Source organism: Mustela nivalis (genome assembly GCF_964662115.1).
Source record: "Mustela nivalis genome assembly, chromosome: 13".
NCBI lineage: Eukaryota > Metazoa > Chordata > Mammalia > Carnivora > Mustelidae > Mustela > Mustela nivalis.
In genome coordinates this window covers 81,346,742-81,372,783 of record NC_139032.1, presented here as the reverse complement: position 1 = coordinate 81,372,783, position 26,042 = coordinate 81,346,742, and the positions used below count along the sequence as shown (strand labels likewise).

The window sequence follows — 26,042 nt, the reverse complement described above, 5'->3', positions numbered from 1 at the left end:
TTTGGGTGTTGAGTTTGCTAAGTTCTTTATAGATTCTGGACACTAGTCCTTTATCTGATATGTCGTTTGCAAATATCTTCTCCCATTCTGTCAGTTGTCTTTTGATTTTGTTCGCTGTTTCCTCCAAAATACATTTTAAAAAACTTAAAAACTCAACACTCCCCCCAAAATAATCAAGTTAAAAAAAATGTGCAGAAGATATGAATAGACATTTTCCAAAGAAGACATACAGATGGCCAGACACATTAAAAGATGCTCCACATCACTCATCATCAGGGAAATAAAAATCAAAACGACAAAGAGATATCACCTCACACTGGTCAGAATTAGTAAAATTAACAACACAGGAAACAAAAGTTGTTGACAAAGATATAGACAAAGGGGAACCCTCATAGACTGTTAGTGGGAATGCAGACTGGTATAGCCACTTTGGAAAACAATATGAAGTTTCTTCAAAAAATTAAAAATAGAACAGCACTACAATATGGCAACTGAACTACTAGATATTTACCCAAAAGATACAAAAGTATTGACTCGAAGGGATACATGCATTCTGATGTTTATAGCAACATTATCTCAAATAGCCAAATTATAGAAAGAGCCCAAATGTCCATCAACTGATGAATGGAGTGTGTGTGTGTGTGTGTGTGTGTGTGTGTGTGTGAATAATATTACTCAGTAATCAAAAAGAATAAAATCTTTCCATTTGCAAAGGCATGGATGGAGCTAGAGAATGTTAAGTCTCTAAGCAAAATAAGTCAGAGAAAGACAAAAACCATATGATTTCACTCACATGTGAAATTTAAGAGACAAATAGATGAACATGGGGTGGGAAGAGAGACAAACCAGGAAACAGACTCTTAACTATACAGTTAAGAGGGTTACTGAAGGGGAGGAGATGGTGGGGGGGGGTGTTAAATGGGTGATGGATATTAAGGAGTGCACTTGTTGTGGTGAGGACTGGGTATTCTAGGTAAGTGTTGAATCACTAAATTCTATACCTGAAACTAATAATACATTGCATGTTAACTAACTGGAATTTAGATTAAAAACTTGAAAAAAATTTAAAAATTGAAAAAATTTTAAAACCACAATGAGTTATCACCTCACATCTGTGATGATGGTTATTTTCGAGAAAGCAAGAGACAACAAATGCTGAAGCAGATATAGACAAAAGGGACCCTTGTGCAGTGTTGTTGCAGTCACTATGGAAAACAGTGCAGTCATTATGGAAAATAGCTTGGAGGTTCCTCAAAAAATTAAAAATAGGGTGCCTGAGTGGCTCAATGTGTTGAGCCTCTGCCTTTGGCTTGGGTCATGATCTCAGGGTCTTGGGATCAAGTCCTGCATCGGGCTCTCTGCTCAGCAGGGAGCCTGCTTCCCCCTCTCTCTATGCCTGCCTCTCTGCCTACTTGTGATCTCTCTCTCTATGTCAAATAAATAAATAAAATCTTTTTAAAAATTAAAAATAGAACTATCATATGATCCAGCAATCCCATTCTGGGTATATACATCCAAAAGAAATAAAATCACTATCTTGAAGAGCTGTCTGCATATCTATGTTCATTACAGCTGTATTTAAACAGTCAAGACATGGAAAAAAAACCTAAATATTTATCAATGGATGAGTGGACAATGAAAATTGGAAATATAAGGAAATATTATTCAGCCATAAAAAAGAAGGAAATCTTGCCATTTGCAACATGGATGGACCTTGAGGACATTATGCTAAGTGCAGTTAGAGAAAGACAAATACGATGTGGTCTCACTTATATGTGTAATCTAAAAACAAATAAACAAAAACAGAACTTAGAGAAACACAGACTAGGTGGATGGTTTCCAGGAGTGAGGAGAGAGGGTGGGAGAAATGGATGAAAGCACTCGAAGAGTACAAACTTCCAGCTATAAGATGAATAATTTCTGGGGATATAATTTACAGCATGATGACTATAGATAATAAGATTGTATTGTGTATTTGAAAGTTGCTAAGAGAGTAGATTTTAAAAGTTCTAACTGCACAAAATATGTTATAACTTGTGAGGTCATGGATGTTGCAATTAATATGATTGTGATAATTTTGTAATCTGTACATACATAAAATTATTGCACTCTACACTTTAAACTTATACAATATTCTGTGTCAGTTATATATCAATAAAGCTAAAAAAAAAAACAAGATGGGAGGAAGGAAGGAAGGAAGGAAGTTAGGAAGTTGAATGAATTAATAGAAAGCACAGAAGTAAACTCTAAATGGATGAAACTTCAATGTGAGATAGGAATCCATCAAAATCCTAGAGGAAAACATGGGCAATAATCTCTTCGACATCAGCCACAGCAACCTCTTTCAAGACACATCTCCAGAGGCAAGGGAAACAAAAGTGAAGATGAACTTTTAGGACTTCATCAAGATAAAAGCTTCTGCACAGCAAAGGAAAGAGTCAACAAAACAAAGAGGCAACCCATGGAATGGGAGAAAATATTTACAAAAGACACTACAGACAAAGGGTTGATATTCAAGATCTATAAAGAACTCCTCAAATCCAACACCCAAAAAACAGATAATCAAGTAAAAAAATGGCCAAAGGACATGAACAGACACTTCTCCAAAGAAGACATACGAATGGGTAACAGACACATGAAAAAATGTTCAACAACATCCTTAGCCATCAGGGAAATTCAAATCAAAACCACATTGAGATAACACTGGAGCACTGGGTGTGGTGCATAAACAATGAATTCTGTTACGCTGAAAAGAAATTAATTTACACCAAAGAGCCAATTAAAAAAAGTTTAAAAATAAAAAACTTTACACCAGTTAGAATGGCAAAAATTGAAAAGGCAAGAAACAACAAATGTTGGAGAGGTTGTGGAGAAAGAGGAACCCTCTTATACTGTTGGTGGGAATGCAGGTTGGTGCAGCCACTCTGGAAAATCGTGTGACTGTTCCTCAAAAAGTTAAAAATAGAGCTACCCTATGACCCTGCAATTGCACTACCGGGTATTTACCCCAAAGATACAGATATAGTGAAAAGAAGGGCCACATGCACCCCAATGTTCATAGCAGCAATGTCCACAAAAACCAAACTGTGGAAAGAGCCAAGATAAACAAATGGATAAAGAAGATGTGGTCCATATATACAATGGAATATTATTCAGCCATCAGAAGGGTTGAATACCCACCATTTGCATTGACATGGGTGGAACTGGAAGGGATTATGCTAAGTGAAATAAGTCAAGCAGAGAAAGACAATTATTATATGGTTTCACTTATTTGTGGAACATAAAGAACAGCATGGAGGACACTATGAGAAGGAAGGGGAAAATAAAAGGGGGGGAATCGGAGGAGAGTGATGAACCATAAGAGACTATGGACTCTGGTAAACAGAGGGTTTCAGAGGGGGGAGGGATGGGGGGATGTATTAACTAAGTAATGGGTATTAAGGAGGGCATGTATTGCATGGAGCACTGGATGTTATACTCAAACTATGAATCATGGGACACTACATCAAAAACTAATGATGTTACTGTATGGTGTCTATCATAACATAATAAAATAAAATTTTTTTTAAGAAGCTAGTCACATGAATAGGCAGAACTCTAACACAAAACTTTCTGTCTCTGTATTATTTACTCTTTTTTGTTTTTTAAGGGTAACCTAATCTATATTTGTCCTCCCAGGTGACACATGTATTTTTGTGTGTGTGTGACTTTTTATTATGTTGTCGGTTGCTCTTAAAATATAGATTAAAATATAAATATTCATCTAAAAGCTAAGGAAAAAGACTAATATATTATGTGAGACAGTGATTTACTGAGGGCAATAATAGAATATGTTTTATTTCCTATACATTGTTATAGATGATGCTTTTCATGATACACAATATTCTCTACATAAAAGGAAATGTTCTTTGATATCATTGCCAAGAGTAGTTGCTATCCTCATTTTTCAGATGAAGAAATTCAGACTAACAGACAATAAGTAACATGCTAAAAACAACTAACTTACTGGTAAGATAAGAATTCTATTGAATATCTTCTTTCTTCAACCATAACCTTAAAAGACCACACTGAGTCTAAACTCTGAAAACACGTAAATATTTTTCCAAAGTCCTTTTGCTAAATATGACAATAACTGTTGCTCTATCCTGTACTTTAAACATATATAAACTGACACTAGTTTATATAGAAATCCCACATAGAAAAAGTTTGAATCCACATGCATGCCAACATACTGGAACACACCAAACACCACTGATCTACCCTCCCTGTATCCCCTGAATACTGCAACCTCCCCAGTTCTAGAATATACCACGTCCATACCTGACTCCATAAACATAATAATATTCACCCACATAAATACTTGTTCACCCTTGATAACCCAGAGTGGGGGAAATGAAACACACCCTTGAGATGTTGCACTGAGGTTAAGAAGCTCTGGGATGAGTTCCCACACAGAGACAGGAAGCCTCAGGGCTCCTCTTTCCCCCGGAGTCAGCCCTGCTAGGTGTGATTCCCAGTCTGCTTACTCTGCTTTGAACAATCACAGGAACAGCTCCCATGAGAGATCTATCGCACCACAACTTCTTCAGCCTAACAAGGACTCTGGAGGCCAGCAGAGCAGAGCTCAGACTCAGGAGATGCTGCCTGGGCTTTCACAATCAAGAGGGTCCTTGTCCCTTGAGTCAGGACTTCTCTGCTTTCTGAGATGGGGAGCTGGGAAAGCAGCAGCATGCTGGGGACCAGACATGACGTGTTGGAGGCCAGTGAAGGGAAACATGTTATCCTTCCCAAGTAACATATCCATTTGCCTGCCTTTCCTATTCCTCTCCTTGTTCACCAGCTCAGAATGTCATGGGAGACACATGAGGTGGCTGTGCTTGGCTGAGAAGCAGACTGGCAGCTGACTAGCAGGTGTGGTGCAGACCAGCTTCTGGAAACACTGGGAAGGAAAGAACAGCATCTGGATGTGGAGGTGAGCTTCAGTAACCTAACCACCTGCGTGGCTACCCCAGCCTCTGGCACCTAGACTTTCCTTCCTGATAGCTTCAAATATTTCATGGGTGAAGCAGTCATAGGGTCCAACTGAAACCTCCATCTGGCTTTTAGTTTTCAGTCCATCCATTTTGACCTCTTAGGCAGTTTACACTGTGGGCTTTCGTGGAAGGAAAACACCATCAGGAAAGGAAAGGAGAGGAGAAGAGAGAAGAGGAGAGAAAGAGAGAGAGAGAGAGAGAGAGAAAGAAAGAAAGAAAAAGAAGAAGGAGGAGGGAGAGAAAGAAAGAAAAAGAAAGGAAGGGAAAGAGAGAAAGAAGAAAGAAAGAAAGAAAGAAAGAAAGAAAGAAAGAAAGAAAGAAAGAAAGAAAGAAAAGAAAAGAAAAGAAAAGAAAAGAAAAGAAAGAAAGAAAGAAAGAAAAGAAAAGAAAAGAAAAGAAAAGAAAAGAAAAGAAGGGAAGAAGGAAGGATGGAAGGAAAGAAAGAAAATAGGAAAGGGAAAGAAAAAAAAGCTGTGTATTTCTAGCCTCACCCACTCACCTTGTGCTTTGATTCTTCCTGAATCTTCTTCCTGATTCTCAGATTGTAAAAACCTTCCTTTTTCCTAGTCATCAGAATAGGTGATCCTCACATCTATGACCTGGATTACCCAACCTCATTAATTAACCCAAATTTCCACTAATTTCTGATTTCCACAGGCAGCCCTTTCAAAAATGGCTCCTTGTGTAATATTGATCTGTGTTTGACAAATTGTTTTGCAGACATGGTATCTCACCCACTATTCATAAACCATCAGAAATCAGCTTAAGAACAAGTGACAGAGGGCAAATCAAACCCCATCCAGAACACTACCCAGCACTGACCACAATTCCACATGACAGACATACCCCAGCCATGCATGGCCAATTTTTTTCCAGCTGGTTTAGGCCAGATAATCATGGATGTTCAAAACTTCAAATCCTCCAACTGCATAACACAGAAAGATAGGCACCTCCCTAGCCACTGCAAGGATAGATTCTGAATATGGAAGAAGAAAACTTGTCAGTTAAGGGGGATAGAAGGTACAGTCACGTGGGAAATGACCACCATGAGGCAAACAGTGTCTGTGTATGATTGTGACCCAAAATGTAGACACACAGACATGAGCAGGTGTAGCCTAAGGGTTAAGAGCATGTGCCTCAGAGTGATTCAGCATGGGGTTCAAATCCTGATTGCTACTCACCTCTTTGGTGACCTTGAGCAAACCACTGCACTGCTAAGCCTCAGGCTCCTGTTAAGAACACATGCCTCATGGTCCCTCATCATTTGTGGCATCTGTGAGGTCCTTAACACAAGCTTGACATGTAGAAAAATTTTCAATGATACTGGTTATTGTTATTAACTTTAAGTACTGGTTCACTCAAATCATGCAGTGCATGAACTAACATTTCTTCTGTAAGCTCTTGCAAAAACCATGAGATTAGTCTGACAACTTGGCAGTGAGAAGGATATTTTAAGCATGTGTGTTAACTGATTTTGAGGACAAACAGCCATAGCAGATAAGGGAAGGTGACACTGAGACTTATGATGATCAATAGTTTCTCTTGAGGGGCACCTGGGTGGCTCAGTGGGTTAAGTTTCTGCCTTCAGCTCAGGTCATGATCTCAGAGTCCTGGGATCGAGCCCCACATCAGGCTCTCTGCTCAGCAGGGAGTCTGCTTCCTCCTCTCTCTGCCTGCTGCTCTGCCTGCTTGTGATCTTTGTCTGTCAAACAAATAAAATCTTAATTAACCCAAATTAACCTGGGTGGCTCAGATGGTTAAGCATCTGACTCTTGATCTCTGGTCATAATCTCAGGGTCATGGGATTGAGCCCGCTTCAGGCTCCACACTGGGCAGAGAGCTTGCTTAAGATCCTCTCTCTCCCTTTGCCTCTGCCCCTCCCCTGCATGCCTTCTCACTTTTGAACACTTTCTCTCAAAAGAAAAAGAAAACATAAGCATTCTTTTGCAATTTGCTTTCTTAGCAACCTCCACGTATGCAATAAATGATCAGTTACACACATAACATCATTTAATTGTAATATAATTGCTGCATTTTAATTGTTTTTTTCTTCTTTTTTTTAATTTATTTTTTACTTTCAGCATAACAGTATTTATTATTTTTGCACCACACCCAGTGCTCCATGCAATCCGTGCCCTCTCTAATACCCACCACCTGATACACCGACCTCCCACACCCTGCCCCTTCAAAGCCTTTAGATTGTTTTTCAGAGTCCATAGTCTCTCATGGTTCACCTCCCCTTCCAATTTCCCCCAACTCCCTTCTCCTTGTTTTTTTTTAAGATTTTATTTATTTTTTTGAGAGACAAAGATCACAAGTAGGCAGAGAGGCAGGCAGAGAGAGAGGAGGAAGCAGACTCCCTGCTGAGCAGAAAGCCCGATGCGGGGCTCGATCCCAGGACACTGGGATCATGACCTGAGCTGAAGGCAGAGACTTTAACACACTGAGCCACCCAGGCACCCCTGCATTTTAATTATTTAATTAATACATTAATATTTCAATGTTAAATAAATTAATATATTAATTAGAATAACAATACTTAATCTATGAAAAGTTCAATGTAAAAGGATAATGAAAAAGGTGTGAAAGAATATGGTGCTTCTAAAATTATTTCAAAGACATTGGTGATTTAAGTATGTTCACTATAGAGATTTTTATGGTAAGTAGGAATATATAAATAACAATATCTCAAACCATTTGAAAATCTCTATGTAATATGTCCACTAATGAGGTATTGATGGATATACTGACTCTAAAAAGTTGATTTAAGGGGTGCCTGGGTGGCTCAGTCAGTTGAGCATCTGCCTTTGGCTCAGGTCATGATCCCAGGGTCCTGAGATAGAGCCATGCATTGGGCTCCCTACTCAAAGAGGAGTCTGCTTTTCCCTCTCCCTCTGCTACTCCCCTTGCTTGTGTTTTCTCTTACTCTCTCTCACACTATCTGTCAAATAAACAAATAAAATCTTTTTTTTAAGTTGATTTAAAACACTTTGCTTATATAAGATTTCTCATTACACAGCTTTTCGTTGTAGCAGGAAAATGGAGGCCACATTGATGTTAATCACCAAGTAGCTGGATAAGGCTGAAAAAAGCATATTTCAAGACTTAATATATAAAAAATTACTATGTTCTCTTAAGTATTTTTGCCTATACATACAACTGGTGAATTATAAAACATGAACTGAATACTTAACAATGAATGCCCATGCTGTACAAATGTGATTTAGGACAAAATATCAGAGAAATGAAAAATAAGGGGAAACTTGCACTGACTGGTGATGATAGCAGGAGCTAAGGAGGATGAACCTCCTCACCCTGTGCCCAGAGGAGAAAAAGCCCATTTTGTTTGGTTTAAACATTCATCTTGGATTTTTCCTGTTGGTTATTTTGGTAAAGTCATCCCCCATCCATCTCCATTCCTTATACACTGCTTGATGTGGTTTGTTGTTGATCAGTCTCCCCCACCTAGAACATGAGCTACTTAATACATTGATTTTCCTGCTTTTTTTTTTTTTTTTTTTTTTTTTTTTTTGCTAAATCTCCAGCAAGGGAACAGTGTTTTTACAGAATAGGAACTGATGAATTGGAATCAGTGAGGCCTATCTCTGATGGTTTCTTTCTTTCTTTCTTTCTTTCTTTCTTTCTTTCTTTCTTTCTTTCTTTCTTTCTTTTTTAATTAAGTTCAAATAGCCAACATATATAATACATCATTGTTTTTTGACATAGTGTTCAATGATTCATTCATTGTGTATAACATCCAGTGCAACTCTCATGGTTTCTAAAGGAAAATTCTTCTCTGTCCTTCCAACATTCACGATAAGGCCTTGTGATGCCATGGATTTGAGAAGGTAGGGCTATATCAAGGGGGATTGACAAGCTGTCCCTGCATAGCAGCTAATTGTGACCAGAGAAAACAAAGACTTGCTGGGTTGTGCACTTAGAGTAAGGTAAATAACAAAACATCATGTATAGAACTAGACCCAAGCCAATGGCAAGAGTCAGCCAAACGAGCAGTGTCTCTGAGTTCATTCTCCTGGGACTCTCCTCCCGGCCTGAAGACCAGACATCTCTCTTTATCCTCTTCCTCACCATGTACCTGGTCACCATAATCAGGAACCTACTCATCATCCTGGCCATCCACTCTGACCCCCAGCTCCAGACCCCCATGTATTTCTTCTTGTGTTTCCTGTCCTTCACTGACATTTGCTTTACAACAACCATTGTCCCCAGGATGCTAGTGAACTTCCTGTCAGAGAAGACCATCTCCTATGCTGGGTGTCTGACACAGATGTATTTCATTTATGCACTGGCCAACACTGACAGCTGCCTTCTGGTGGTCATGGCCTTTGATCACTATGTGGCCATCTGTGACCCCTTCCACTATGTCACCACCATGAACCACCACCGCTGTGTCCTGCTGGTGGCCTTTTCCTTCTCACTTCCTCACCTCCACTCACTACTACACACACTGCTACTCAATCGCCTCATCTTCTGTGACTCTAATGTAATCCATCACTTCCTCTGTGACCTCAGTCCCCTGATGAAGTTGTCATGCTCCCCCACTTTTGTCAATGAAACTGTGATACTGTCAGAAGGTTCTGTTGTTTTGGTGATCCCCTTTCTGTGCATTATTTTCTCTTTACGAATCCTCATCGCAGTCTCAAGATCCCCTCAGCCACTGGGAAACGCAAAGCCTTCTCCACCTGTGGCTCTCACCTCACCGTGGTAGCTCTCTTTTATGGAAGCATCTTCTATGTCTTTTTACAGCCCCTGTCCACCTACACTGCCAGGGACCACATAGCAACACTTGTCTACACAGTTCTGTCCTCCATGCTAAACCCTTTTATCTACAGTCTGAGAAACAGAGACCTGAAGCAGGGCCTGAAGAAGCTGATGGGCACGAGGAAGTCCCAGGCAGCACCCTCTTGACAAACCCACACATGTAATCTGCTCCACTTAAATCAGGTCTCTACTAGATATTTGTGAAAACTGAATTGTTGCAAGTTAGCTTTTTCAACACATGTGAGATAAAGCTCACATCCATTAATGACAGTGACCAATTGTCCCTGCCTCTGCTGAAATCATGATACTTTCCTCACTATTCTTCCATTTCCCATTAGGATTCATTATGTTATTATCCTCCAAATATTGCTTTTAACTAATTCTCTTGTCACAAGTATTTCCTGAACAAATTGTTGTCTTTTTATTAAGACCTCTTCTCCAAAACCCTTCACAATACAGTGTATTGCTGAAAATGATCACTGAACTTAGAGCTTTTGAGTGTCTTTGTAAACATTTCAAGGGGAAAGGATTGAGGGAGAGAACCAAGGGAAGGAGAATTACATTCTAGTTACTTTTCTCATGAGGATTTTTATAATTCCTTATTTTTTCTTTAAAAAAACTTTTCTTCTAAATGTATGTTGGATATTGAGATTTTTTTTCAGTCATTTTCAGATTATAACAGATAAAAAACAACCTAAGATCCCATCAATAAGGAATGGGATCTATAATGAACTCCTCAAACTCAACACACACAAAACAGGCAAACATATCAAAAAATGGACAGAATTATTTGTTCTTTGGGTGTTGAGTTTGCTAAGTTCTTTATAGATTCTGGACACTAGTCCTTTATCTGATATGTCATTTGCAAATATCTTCTCCCATTCTGTCAGTTGTCTTTTGATTTTGTTAACTGTTTCCTTTGCTGTGCAAAAGCTTTTGATCTTGATGAAATCCCAATAGTTCATTTTTGCCCTTGCTTCCCTTGCCTTTTGTGTTGTTCCTAGGAAGATGTTGCTGCGGCTGAGGTCGAAGAGGTTGCTGCCCGTGTTCTCCTCAAGGATTTTGATGGATTCCTTTCGCACATTGAGGTCCTTCATCCATTTTGAGTCTATTTTTGTGTGTGGTGTAAGGAAATGGTCCGGTTTCATTTTTCTGCATGTGGCTGTCCAATTTTCCCAGCACCATTTATTGAAGAGGCTGTCTTTTTTCCATTGGACATTCTTTCCTGCTTTGTCGAAGATTAGTTGACCATAGAGTTGAGAGTCTATTTCTGGGCTCTCTATTCTGTTCCATTGATCTATGGGTCTGTTTTTGTGCCAGTACCATGCTGTCTTGATGATGACAGCTTTGTAATAGAGCTTGAAGTCTGGGATTGTGATGCCACCAACGTTGGCTTTCTTTTTCAATATCCCTTTAGCTATTCGAGGTCTTTTCTGGTTCCATATAAATTTTAGAATTATTTGTTCCATTTCTTTGAAAAAGATGGATGGTACTTTGATAGGAATTGCATTAAATGTGTAGATTGCTTTCAGTAAAGTGTCAGGATATAAAATCAATGCACAGAAATCAGTTGCATTTCTCTACACCAACAGCAAGACAGAAGAAAGGGAAATTAAGGAGTCAATCCCATTTACAATTGCACCCAAAACCATAAGATACCTAGGAATAAACCTAACCAAAGAGACACAGAATCTATACTCAGAAAACTATAAAGTACTCATGAAAGAAATTGAGGAAGACACAAAGAAATGGAAAAATGTTCCATGCTCCTGGATTGGAAGAATAAATATTGTGAAAATGTCTATAGATACAAACGTAGTGATCCAAAGGGGCACGTGTACTCGAATGTTTATAGCAGCAATGTCCACAATAGCCAAACTATGGAAAGAACCTAGATGTCCATCAACAGATGAATGGATCAAGAAGATGTGGTATATATACACAATGGAATACTATGCAGCCATCAAAAGAAATGAAATCTTGCCATTTGCGACAACATGGATGGAACTAGAGCATATCATGCTTAGCGAAATAAGTCAAGCAGAGAAAGACAACTATCATATGATCTCCCTGATATGAGGAAGTGGTGATGCAACATGGAGGCTTAAGTGGGTACGAGAAGAATAAATGAAAGAAGATGGGATTGGGAGGGAGACAAACCATAAGTGACTCTTAATCTCACAAAACAAACTGAGGGTTGCTGGGGGGAGGGGGTTTGGGAGAAGGGGGTGGTATTATGGACATTGGGGAGAGTATGTGTTTTGGTGAGTGCTGTGAAGTGTGTAAACCTGGTGATTCACAGACCTGTACCCCTGGGGATAAAAATATATGTTTAGAAAAAATAAAAAATTATATTAAAAAAAATGGACAGAAGATATGAACAGACACTTCTCCAATCAAGACATACAAATGGCTATCAGACACATGAAAAAATGTTCATCATCATTAGCCCTCAGGGAGATTCAAATTAAAACCACATTGAGATATCACCTTACACCAGTTAGAATGGCCAAAATTAACAAAACAGGAAACAACATGCGTTGGAGGGGATGTGGAGAAAGGGGAACCCTTTTACACTGTTCGTGGGAATGCAAGTTGGTGCAGCCTCTTTGGAGAACAGTGTGGAGATTCCTCAAGAAATTAAAAATAGCGCTTCCCTATGACCCTGCCATTGCACTCCTAGGTATTTACTCCAAGGACACAGATGTCATGAAAAGAAGGGCCATCTGTACCCCAATGTTTATAGCAGCAATGGCCACAGTCACCAAACTATGGAAAGAACCAAGATGCCCTTCAACGGAGGAATGGATAAGGAAGAGGTGGTCCACATTCACTACGGAGTATAATGCCTCCATCAGAAAGGATGAATACCCAACTTTTGTAGCAACATGGACGGGACTGGAAGAGATTATGCTGAGTAAAATAAGTCAAGCAGAGAGCGTCAAGAATCATATGGTTTCACTTCTATGTGGAGCATAACAAATAGCATGGAGGACAAGGGGTGTTAGAGAGGAGAAGGGAGTTGGGGTAAATTGGAAGGGGAGGTGAATCACGAGAGACTATGGACTCTGAAAAGCAATCTGAGGTGTTTGAAGTGGCAGGGGGTGGGAGGTTGGGGTACCAGGTGGTGGGTATTATAGAGGGCATGGATTGCATGGAGCACTGGCTGTGGTGAAAAAATAATGAATACTGTTTTCCTGAAAATAAATAAATTGAAAAAATTTTTAAAAAATAAGGAATGGGAAAATAATGATTAATCACATAGTATGTAAGAACATGCAGAAGGTTGAAAGAATCAAATGGATGTCTAAGTCTTCCTTGAAAAGCCACTAGGTAGAAAAATCAAGATGTGGAATAAGTATAAAAGTGTGAATTTATTATGTTTTTTAAAACTATATGAATCATTGTGTGTGTGTGTGTGTGTGTGTGTGTGTGTGTGTGTATGTGTAGTCACTAGAGTAAGAATGGAAGTGCAGTGGGGGACACAAGAGGGAGACAATTCCCAACTCATACACGTTAGTAACGTCTGAACTTTTTTAAATTAATATGTATATAGCTCATGTAATATGAACTTATTAATATATCAGATGACCAAAGCAATAGTGAAAGAATTTCGTTGTAGGATACCAAAGAAGAGAAACTTTCTAGGTGTATGGATTATTATTTGACCTTTTCACTTCAGTGATACTTTAATAGTGTATAGCATTCAAAGTAGCAACAATTTTGAATGTTTAGAAATATATCTGCTTTGTCCTAGTACATCAAGTGTTTTTGGTTATAAACAAGAGGTCATTGTAATTTGTATTCCTCTGTGACTTCCTTCCCTAACCACAGTCTATAGACCCCAACAGCAAATATGACCCCCTGCCACTGAGTAGGCTGTGGGAAAGTGAACCCTGATTCTACCCAGTTTACTCCAAGCCTGAGCACAGGAGACTGACTTGGACATTGACAAACCCATTATAATTTTTTAATTTTATTATTATGTTCAGTTAGCCAACATACAGTACATCATTAGTTTTTGATGTAGTATTCAATGATTCATTATAAAATTTAAATGGAAATGAAAAATAACCTTGAACAGCCAAGACACTCTTGAAGAAAAAAATCACAAAGTTGGAGGAAACACATTACCAAGTTTCAAGACTTCTACAAAGTTAACATAATTAATTTAGTTTAGTATTATATCCAAATACATAAATAGAACAGTTGAACATAGGGGAAAAAGAAAAGAGAGGCAAACAAAAAACAGACTCTAAACTATAGAGAACAAATGAGGTTTGCCAGAAAGGAGGTGGGCAGGAGGATGGGTTAAGTGGGTGATGGCTATTAATGAGTGCACTTGTGATGAGTACTGGGTGTTGTATGTAAGTGATCAATCACTAAATTCTGCTCCTGAAACTAATATTACACTATATGTTAACTAATATTATACAATATGTTACACTATTTGTTAATAATTTAAATTAAAACTTTTTCTTAATGTAGGAATCCTTGACTCCCTTTCTCTCACACTCTCAATTCATCAGCATCTCTTGTTGATTTCAATTTAAAACCAAATAGAGTATTCACCAAATTTTTACTACTTCCTCTGCTACCATCCTATCTTATTACTTCTTAACTGCACTGTTGCAGTAACTCCTACATGGTCCCCCTGCTTCCACACAGCCCCCTTCTCCAGCCAGAGTGATCCTTTTTAAAGCTGAATCATGTTACTCTTCTGGTGAAAAACTTCCAAGAGCGGGGCACCTGGGTGGGTCAGTGGGTTAAAGCCTCTGCCTTCGGCTCAGGTCATGATCCCAGAGTCCTGGGATCGAGCCCTGCATTGGGCTTTCTGCTCAGCAGGGAGCCTGCTTACCCCTCTCTCTCTGCCTGCCTCTTTGTCTACTTGTGATCTCTGTCTCTCAAATAAATAAAATAAAATCTTAAAAAAAAAAAAAAAACTTCCAAGGGCTACACAAATAATTCACAGCAAAAATCAAATCGCAAAGTCTAAAAGACACCCTGCTGGCTTTAAAATTATCACCTCAAAAATAAAACAAAAGAGCAACAACAACCAACCCCCCCCCCACACACACACATGCTCATTGTGCTTTAGGGATGAATCTCATTTTTTTTCCTGAACATAGGATCCTAATAATCACATCTCATATATGTTGCAGTTGCTATACCTACTCCTTGAAATATTTTTCCTGCAAATATCCCAGTGGCTCTGTTCCCTGCTGCCTTCAATACTTTCACACTCTTGGTGAAACCAATCCTCATCGCACTCCTTTAAATTGCAGCCTGTCCCCTGTATTCCTCATTTCTCCACTACACTACATTTTATAGGACTTAAAAACCATGAAACTTGCATATTAAGTCTATTTTCACTGTCTTCCCACTAATATAAGTTCCACAAAGGAAAATATTTTTGTCTGATTGGTTCACTTCTAGAAATTTCCATAAACACAGTAGATTCATAATAAACATCTGTCAAAAAATCAATTACTTTAATATATATTTATCTTTTTCTTTTCTACAAATCAGGTCATGCTGTTTTTTATTTTTTTATTTTTTTTATTTTTTTGGGGGGTCATGCTGTTTTTGAAGCAAAATATAACTCAGTCATAACCTAGAATTAAGAGGGCCTAAGTAAACTGTCCCCACAAAGAAAGTTCTAGTTTAAAAAAAAAATTAAAAAAAAAAATATATATATATACAGTCTAAATTGGTTTAGGGAATTTGGAAATGAGATTTAATGCACTGCACTCCTCTGTTGGATTTTTGTCACAGGCAAAAACTGATTTAAGGATAATAAAGCCAAAATCTTTGCAATATGTTGAGATTTGGGGAAACAATCAGACACAATATGTAACTAGCAACTACATTACAAATGCAAACATTCTCAACTTTATTACTCTAAGCACTTGCAGCAACACATACTCTGTATAACTACAGGACATGATAGACAAAAGGACAAAGAAACCAAAATGTTTATTATCTCATTTACAAAAATTGATGCACACTATGAATCTTCATTAAATATTATATTATCCATTTTTATACAAAAAATAACATTTATTTGCCACTTTTTATTTTAATTCCAGTATAGTTAACATAGTTTTATGTTAGTTTCAGGTGTACAATATATAATGTTTCAACAATTATATATATTACTCAATGGCTAATATATATATTAGCCATTTTGATGACTTCTTGTTTATCTAAAACCATGTTTCACAAAACTTCATACTAATTCAACTGTAATGGTCCAGGTGTTAATTTTGTTCTAAAAACAAGTATCAAATCACATTTGAGAATTCTTATATTTTCAAATTGGTATCACTAAGAGGTAAGAAGATATAACTTATACAAAATGCAACGTTATTCAGACCTCTAATCTTAGTTTAAGATTGTTCCTCTTTTCAAGAGAAAACATATAATCTTCCTTCAGAAAAAAAAGTTCATGTATTTTGATATCCTGACAAGTTATTCTTACCCCCTCAGATGGATAAGGAAGTGTCTTAAGATGTTGACTTTGCAAAAATGAGAGCTGCTGATAGTGCCACATACCAAGGGTTATGTGAAAATAATGAGGACAAGAAGAGATATACCTGAACCAAGGCAATAGATTATGGAGATCATAACCTGAATATTTTTATTTCAATAGGTTCTAGAAAAATAGGCAGGGAATACAATCCAGGCAGGGGTCCAAAAAGAGGGAGAGACCATTGAAATCAAGGAAAATTTGGAGGACACCAGTGTATCAGTTAGCTTTTGGTGCATAACAAATCATCCTAAAAATTAGTGGTTTACACAACAAACTTTGTTTATATGACAATTTCATTGGCTGACAATTTGGGCTGGGAATATGTTTAGCTATATGGGGCTTCTTGTCTGGGTTTGGTTCAGTTGATCTTAACTAGGGCTCACTCATGCCTCTGCTATTACCTGCCAGGTCACCTGGGAGCTGGTTGATTGTTAGCTGGAGGATCTTGGTTCTCCTCCATGTGGCTCCCATCTTCACACAGACTAGGTTGGACTAGTACACATGCTGGTCTCAAGGTTCCAAGAGCAGCATCAACAGAGTCTGCCTAGGCTTGGAAATCTCACACCACTTTCACTGACTTTGTCAGTCTAAATCAAAAAGTCCCACCCAGATTCAGTGGGTAGGGGAAAAAACCCGACTTGCAAGGAGGTATTGCAAAGTGACTTGGCCATTTTCACAATTTACCACTGTCACCTCCACAATTTTTCAAGGACATGTCCCTGGAAATATCACTAGGAAAATTAAGAACATGGAATTAAGGAGAGTACATGTTGTGTACATGTGTACATGTGATGAGCACTGGGTGTTTTATGCAAATAATGAATTATTCAACACTATAATAATAATGACGATAATAATAATAAACAACTTTTAAAATAAAACTTTAAAAAAATAAAGCTTGAAAATTAAAATAGCAAAAGAAAAAAGAATTAAATAATGAGAAGTGAGTAAACAACTCAATATTGTGCAGGACAAAGTAAGACACACATCTCCTCCCTCACAACAGAAGTGTAGTGGAGTGGCTGACAAGTGGCCACATACCTGTCATAAGCCATCACAGCAAGAAGGAAATTGTCAAGACAAGCAAAAATTATGAAAAAATATTGGTGAGTGCTGTGAAGTGTGTAAACCTGGTAATTCACAGACCTGTACCCCTGGGGATAAAAGTATATGTTTATAAAAAATAAAAAATTAAAATATATATATATATCTGTGTTACACACCCTGCATAGGGGATGGATTGATCCTGAGCATGCATGTTTATCAGCATCTTAGGGATGGAGAGAGATGAAAAGGAAACATCAGTGAAGGCCAACTGGCTGAGGAAGAAATACATGGGGGTGTGGAGGTGAGAGTCCAGCCTGATGAGCAGGATGATGAGCAGATTCCCCAGCACCATGGTCAGGTACATGCCCAAGAACAGGGCAAAGAACAGGCATTGCTGTTCTGGCCAGATGGGGAGCCCCAGGAGTGACTCGGACACATTGCTCGTGTTCTCCCTCTTCATTGTCTCCTTAATCTCTGGATTAAAAGAGTGGGAAATATCAGGGACTGAGATATGGTGGTTGTCATTACTGTGTGCTCATTACAGCCACATGCTTGGTTTTTTTCCCCCCAGAGACTGTGAAAATTGAGACAAATCACAAATTTTGCTGTCTGAATCTTCTGTCTGCCCCCTTCTGGTCACAGAATGCATCAGACTTTCAACAGCACACAAGAATTCCTTCAAAGGAGACCAGAATAAATTTCTTCACTTATTGAGCCATGTTCCAGATGCTTTCTTGGCACTGGGAATAGAAAGGAAAATAAAACACTCAATCCTCTTCCTTCTTGGAGCTCACAATTATTGAGCACATTTTAGAGTACTGATCAAGCTTTGTAACCAGAAATCTTGAATTGGATTCCAACCTCAACAATTTACTACCTTAGTGACCTTGGGCACTTTCTCTATGTCACTGCAGAGATCCCACTCTTCACCACACCATTCTGCTCTTCCTGCCCTTCATTCATTTGGCAGAAAATCCTGGGCCATGTTTGGAATTGCTTCAGGGCTTCTAAATTACCCCAGTACCTGCTTGATTATCTACATATACCCATACATATGATGACCTTATATTTTATTATCCAAGCCAGGACACTTGAAGACTGAGAAGAGAAGTGACATAATAACTATACTAGAACAAAAGGTCCACACCAAGATGTTCCTGGGAAAGCCAGAATGTGCAGTACCTACTTATACCACACTTTCCAATTTGCAAAAGACTTCCACACGCACTTACTTACATTAATTAGTAAACATTTATTGAATGCCTGTAAAGCAGGCATTCCAACTGTTAATTCTTTCATGTTACTATAGTGGAAACAGGTGTGAAGTCATATACTCCAGAGTGTATGCAAGTTGATGGACCCTGATCTTAAACATAGGACTTCTGATAGACTTTACACTAGAGGAGGCCAGGCAACCCCTTCACTGGAAGATAAATCAGAGTTAGAGCCCTAGAATGGAGCCCAGTGAGACAGCATCCTTCTAAGTCACAGGGATCTGATAGAAGAGCCTTTTCAAAGAACAGAGATGAACTCAGATGAACTTTAAGCTCATTTCAGTCAATGGGACAAGAGGAGGGCAGATACTTAAACCTTTTCCTAATACGTGGCTGCTCAGTGACATTGATTGGGTAAGACTTCTCTTTGGAACTCAAGCATTTGGGGGTGATATCCAAAAGTTTTGTGTCAAGTAGGATCTTCATATTCAGTGACTGGATGAGGAAGAATAGAACTCTGACGAAAGCCACCCCCACATGAAAGAAACAGCTGGCTACATGCTCAGGAAGGAGGGAAGGAAGCTGTCAGCTGGCTCTTTGGATGTTTCCTCTGCTTTGCACAAAATACTCTAAACAGTCAAGATGACTAGTGAGTTTAAAATCTCATGCATTTAGGAAATAATCATGATGCTAGCACCCACTTAGTGCATGCTTATAGAATACTCCCATCACATTCTACAGTTCAGACATCTTAGCCTCACAGAGATTGAGCCCAAGGTCCAAAAAGAAGTTTTGAAAATAGGATATTTGAATCAAAATGTGTGTGACACCAGAGCCCAAACACTTAACCACTACCATGTTCTCAAGAGTAGAAATACAACGCTATGCAAGGCCAATGAAGAAATGTACACTTGGAGCACTGTAGGGTCTTCAAATCCCATGGATAAATGGCTTACAGCCTGGCTTGGGGATGATTCTGCTTGGAGTTGCCTGTCTCTGAAATAGGAGGAGATAAGACATAAGAGGAGAATGTAGCTATAAGTCTGTTTATCCAACACACACACACACACACACACACACACACACACACACACACATTGTCTTATCATGGTTTTAGTTCTCTTCCTTATACACCCATTTGAAGTTAAAAATAGTCAAAGTGTGATTGTTTTATACATAAAAACACATATGTGGCCACACACACATACACACCAACATAGACCTCAGATCTATACTCATCCTCTTCATGACCTATACTCATTCTAGGTAAAAAAAAAAAAAAAAAAACAAACAAAACCAGAGCTTGTGTTACTTTTACATGAATTTGCACACAACTGAAAAATGGAACACTGTCACACACACAATAGAATACATAAACATCACTGTCATCTGGACAAAGCACAACCTACCCAAAAACCACATACCGTAAAATACACAGGTACACATCCAGACACATGAACATACCATAGACAAACTTAAATCTAAACAGCATGTGCATACACACAAGTGCACACATACACTAACAAAAAGAGCTTTCCTTCCATAATCTATTGAACCCCTTCCTACAGGAGCAGAGTTGGTATGTGAGTCAGTTAACCACCAAGTACACTGGGTTATACAAACAACACAAAAACCACACATGCATACACATTCTTGCATAAACATACATGTCCAGTGCCAGGTGGTGATTCTAGATCTTCCTCTGACCTGAGTCGCTCCTTGGTGAGCTCAGACACCTCTGGTCAAGGGTGTTTTCCTGAGCCTTTACTTTCTGTTCATATATATATGACAGAGAGAGAAAGAGAGATTTTAAGAATTGGCTTATGCAAGGGGAAGGGTTAAGATGGTGGAGGAATAAGAGCTCCTAAGTTCATCCGGTCCCTGGAATTCAGCTAGATAGTTATCAGATCATTCTGAACACCTGCAAAATCAATCAGAGATCTGAGAAAATAAATGCTGCAATTCTATAAATAAAAAAGTGACTACATTTTGGAAGGCTATGGAGACTTGAATCTGGAGTGATCTATCAGAGGATAGGGCAGTGGGAAAAAGGTTGCTGAAGAAGGCTACCATAAAGTGTTATAAGCAGCAGAGTGCAAAATTGGAGCTTTTAGAAGTCCACTACAGGGGCACCTGGGTGGCTCAGTGGGTTAAGCCGCTGCCTTCCGCTCAGGTCATGATCTCAGGGTCCTGGGGTCGAGTCCTGCATCGGGCTCTCTGCTCAGCAGGGAGCCTGCTTCCCCTCTCTCTCTCTGTCTGCCTCTCCATCTACTTATGATTTCTCTCTATCAAATAAATAAATAAAATCTTAAAAAAAAAAAAGTCCACTACAGTGGAAGATGTCCCTCACTTAAAGGTGCTCAGGTGGCAAAGAAGGTCAGAATCCCAGGTCGAACAGCATGCTCTCAGGACCCCCAGTGTCACAAAAATAGGAGTGCCTGAGCATGGCAGAGTTCCCAGGCATCACAGTGGGGAAGCTGGCTGAGTCTAGGCACCAGATTTCTGCTTGGTGTTGCTATAAACTGTGAACTGCTACATGGTAACACAATTGCTCTCCATGTCCAGCAAGAGGCATAAGTGTGGGGGTGAGACCTCCTCTTCCTCCCCCAGGAGGAACAGCTGGAGTCCACACTACTGGAGTCTATAAAATTTGGCAACCTGAAGCCCAGTTGTATGCCTGAGATAAAAATGCTCAGTTACAGGCTGGGTGAACACAGAGTTCTGATGGAAAACAGGGAGACAGAGTGATTAACTGCTTTTTTGTTAAGGCTCACTGACGAGTGGGGGCGTGCAAATTTTCAGATCTGGGGCTAGAGATTGGGGAGTTGCCATTTCCATCCCCCCACCATTGGTGCTGAAAGCCTTCAGGGAGCAAAACAGCACCACATAGTGAAGTCTGGAACTGCTTGCATTGAGAACAGCCCCCTGGCAGAGGAGGAGCATTTCCACAAGTGCAAGGGCACCTGAGAATCAAGGCAACAGGTCCTTCCCTCAGATAACCAGCAGGAATACCTGGCTAGCACCGAGTTTACCAATCACAGAGAACTGCAAAACTTCAGCTCTTAGGGAAAACAGTATAGAGGGTTTTAAAATTTTCTTTAGTCTTTCAGTTTTATTATTTTCAGTTATTTTATTTTTTCAGTCTTTTTCTGTTCTTTTTAATTTTTATTTTTATATATACATTAATATATATTTTATTTTTGGTTTCCATTCTTTGCATTTTATTATATATATGTATGTGTGTATATATATTTGTGTACACACACATACACACATATATTTCTTTCTTTCTTTCCTTTTTTCCTATTTTGGGATCCAGTTTCTTTTAATAAGCATATCAAAATATACCCAGAATCTAGTTTTCTGTTTTGTTTCTTTGATTTTTTTTCCTATTTTGTCTTGGTTTTGCTTTCTTCTATTTTTTTCCTCTGTTGCCATTGTTATTGTTGTTTTTTTTCCTCTCTCTTCTACTCTTCTCTGGACATAATCTCAAGTTGGAGAAATTCACCCAAAAAGAAAGAACAGGAGGTAGTACTCACTTCCAGGGATTCAATAACACATATATAAATAAGATTTTTGAACTAGAATTTATTTTTTTTATTGTGTTATGTTAGCCACCATAAAATACATCATTAGTTTTTGATGCAATGTTCCAAGATTTATTGTTTATGTACAACACCCAGTGTTCCATGCAATACATGCCTTCTTTAATACCCACCACCAGGCTCACCTATCCCCCCACCCCCTCCCTTCTAAAACCCTCATTTGTTTCTTGGAGTCCACCATCTCTCATGGTTCATCTCCCTTTCTGATTTTCCCCAATTCATTTTTCCTTTCCTTCTCCTAATGTCCCCCATATTATTCTTCATGTTCCACAAGTAAGTGATAACATATGATAATGGACGTTCTCTATTTGACTTATGTCACTCACTAGAAATTTAAAACAGTGATTATAAGTATACTAGGTAGGCTTGAAAAAAGCATAGAAAACAATAGAGAATCCCTTACTATAGAAATAAAAGAACTAAAATCTGATCAGGCCAACACTTAAAATGCTATTACTGAGATGCAGCCAAAAATGTAGTCTTTAACAGCAAGGATAAAAGACAAAATGTTGGAAAATAAAGAAGCTGAAAAGAAGAGAGAAAAAAACAAGTACTGGATCATGAAGAGAGTTTTTGAGAAACCAGTGATTCCATAAAGTGAAATAATATCCAGATAATAAGGTCCCCGAAGGTGGGGGGAGGTTTATTTGAACAAATTATAGCTGAAAACTTCCCTAATCTGGAGAAGGAATAGGCATTCAAGTCCAGAAGTCATAGAGAAACACCTCCATATCAATAAAAATAGGTCAACACCTCAACATACAATAGTGAAGCTTGCAAATATCAGAGAAAAAGAGATCATCTTGAAAGCAGCTCTGGACAAGAAATCTTTAACCTACAAGGGTAGACACATAAGGCTGGCAGCATACCTGTCCACAGAGATCTGCCAGGACAGAAAGCACTGGCATGATATATATAATGTGCTAAATGGGAAAAATATGCAACTGAAAATACTTTATCCAACAGAGCTGTCATTAAGAATGAAGGAGAAATGAAGAGTTTCCAAGACAAACAAAAACTAAAGGAATTTGTGAACACTAATTCATCCCTATAAGAAATAGTAAAGGGGATCCTTTGAGTGAAGAGATAGCCCAAAAGTAATAAAGATCAGAAAGGAACAGAGACAATCTACAGAGACAATGACTTGACAAGTAATACAATGTCACTATTCATATATTTCAATAATTACTCTGAAAATAAATGGGCTAAATGTTCCAATCAAAAGACATAGGGCATCAGATAGGATTTAAAAAAGAAGACCCATAAATCTGTTGTTTACAAGACTCAGTTTAGATTCAAAGACACTTCCAGATAGAAAGTGAAGAGGTGGAGAACCATTTATAATGCTAATAGACATCAAAAGAAACCTGGAATAGCAATTCTTACATACATCAGGCAAACTAGATTTTTTTTTTTAAGATTTTATTTATTTATTTGACAGACAGAAATCACAAGTAGACAGAGAGGCAGGCAGAGAGAGAGGGGAAGCAGGCTCCCCGCTGAGCAGAGAGCCCGATGCGGGGCTGGATCCCACGACCCTGGGATCATGACCTGAGCTGAAGGCAGAGGCTTTAACCCACTGAGCCACCCAGGCGCCCCTAAATAGTTATTTTAAATGACAAACTAGCTTTTAAGCCAGGCTGTAATAAGAGATGAAGAGGGACACTGTATCATAATAAAAGGGTCTATCCAATAAGAAGATGTACAGATTGCAAATATTTATACTCCTGCTTGGGAGCAGCTAAATATATAAACCCACTAAAAATAAAATTAAAGAAACAGATTGATAATAATACAATAATACTAGGGGACTTTATCACCCCACTCAAACAATGGACAAATCCTCTAAGCAGAAAATCAACAGGAAACAAGAGGTTTGAATGACACACTGAACCAGATGGACTTCACAAATGTATAAGGAGCATTCCATACTAAAGCAACAGAATACTCATTCTTCTCAAGTGTGCAAGGAACATTCTCCAGAATAGATCACATACTGGGTCACAAATCATGTCTCAATGGTACAAAAAGATAGGGATTATACCTTGTGTATTTTCAGATCACAATGATTTAAAATTTGAACTTGATAACAAGAAAACATCTGGAAGGAACACAAATACCTGGAGATTAGGAGCATCCTACTAAAGAATAAATGGGCTAACAAGAAAATTAAAGAAGACTTTAAAAATATGTGGAAACAAATAAAAATGAAAACAATATTTCAGAACCTTTGGGATTCAGCAAAGGTGGTCCTAAGAGGGAAGAGTAGAGCAATACAGGCCTTTCTCATGAAGCAAGAAAAGTCTCAAATACACAATCTAACCTTACACCTAAAGGAGCTAGAAAAAGAACAAATAAAGCCTAAATCTAGCAAAATAAGAGAAATAGGAAAGATTAGAGCAGAAATCAATGATACAAAAAAACAAACAAACACACAGTAGAACCAAACAACAAAACCAGGCGCTAGTTCTTTGAAAGAATTAATAAGATCAATAAACCCCTAGCCAGACCTATCCAAAAAGAGAGAGAGAGAGAGAGAGAGACAAAGAAAGGACCCAAATAAATAAAAACATGAATGAAAGAGGAGAAATCACACCAACACCAAGGAAATACAAACAATTAAAAGACACTGTTATGAGCAATTATATGGTAACAAACCAGGCAATCTGGAAGAAATGGATACATTCCTAGAAACATATAAACTACCAAAACTGAACCAGGAAGAAATAGAAAGTCTGGAGAGACCCATAACCAGCTAGGAAATTGAAGCAGTTATCAAAAACCTCCCAAAAAACAAGAGTCCAGGGCCAGATAGATTCCCAGGGGTATTCTACTAAACAATTAAAGGAGAAATAATACTTACTCTACTGAAGCTGTTTCAAAAAAGAAAAACTTTCAAACTTGTTCTACAAGGCCAGAATTACCTTGATTCCAAAACCAGACAAAGACTCTGTCAAAAAGGAGAATTACAGACCAATATCCCTGATGAACATGGATGCAAAAATTCTCACCAAGTTACTAGCTAATAGGGTCCAACATTGTATCAAAAGAATTACTCACCACAACCAAATGGGATTTATTCCTGGGATGCAAGAGTAGTTCAACATCCATAAATCAATCAATGTGATATACTGCATTAACAACAACAGCAAAAAAGACAAGAATCATATGATCCTTTCAAAGTATTCAGAAAAAGCATTTGAAAAATACAGCATTCTTCTTAAAAAAAAAAAAAAACTCTCTGCAGGGTAGGAATAGAAGGAACATACCTGAATATCATAAAAGCCACATATGAAAAACCCACAGTGAATATCATTCTCAATGAGGAAAACTGAGAGCTTTTTCCCTAAGGTCAGGAACATGACAAAGATGTCCACTCTATCATTGCTGTTCAATATAGTACCAGAAGTGCTAGCATCAGCAATCAGAAAACAAAAAAATAAAATAAAAGGCATCTAAATCAGCAAAGAAGAAATCAAACTTGTTCACTTCACAGATGACATGATACTCTATGTAGAAAACCCAAAAGACTCCAGCAAAAAATTGTTAGAAGTGATACAGGAATTCAGCAAAATGGAAGGATATAAAATAAAGGCATAGAAGTCAGTTGCATTTCTGTACACTAACAACGAGGCAGAAGAAAGAGAAATCAAGGAATCAATCCCATTTACAATTGCACCAAAAACCATAAGATGCCTAGGAATAAGCCTAACCAAAGAGGTAAAGGATCTGTACTCTGAAAACGATAGAACACACACACACACACAAATGGAAAACCATTCCATGCTTATGGATTGGGAGAATAAGCATTGTTAAGATGTCTATGCTA

At 38.3% G+C, this 26,042-nt stretch overlaps 1 long non-coding RNA gene and 1 pseudogene across 2 annotated transcripts in view; one reads left to right on the top strand and one right to left on the bottom strand.

Moving 5' to 3' along the window:
- LOC309846545 overlaps window positions 1-26,042 on the bottom strand; it is a 762,900-nt gene that overhangs the window by 402,156 nt on the left and 334,702 nt on the right. The gene's annotated exons all lie outside the window — the stretch shown is intronic.
- On the top strand, window positions 9,022-9,962 carry LOC309846899 (olfactory receptor 1L8-like; annotated as a pseudogene). Its single transcript has one exon. The product of its transcript is annotated as an olfactory receptor 1L8-like (transcript).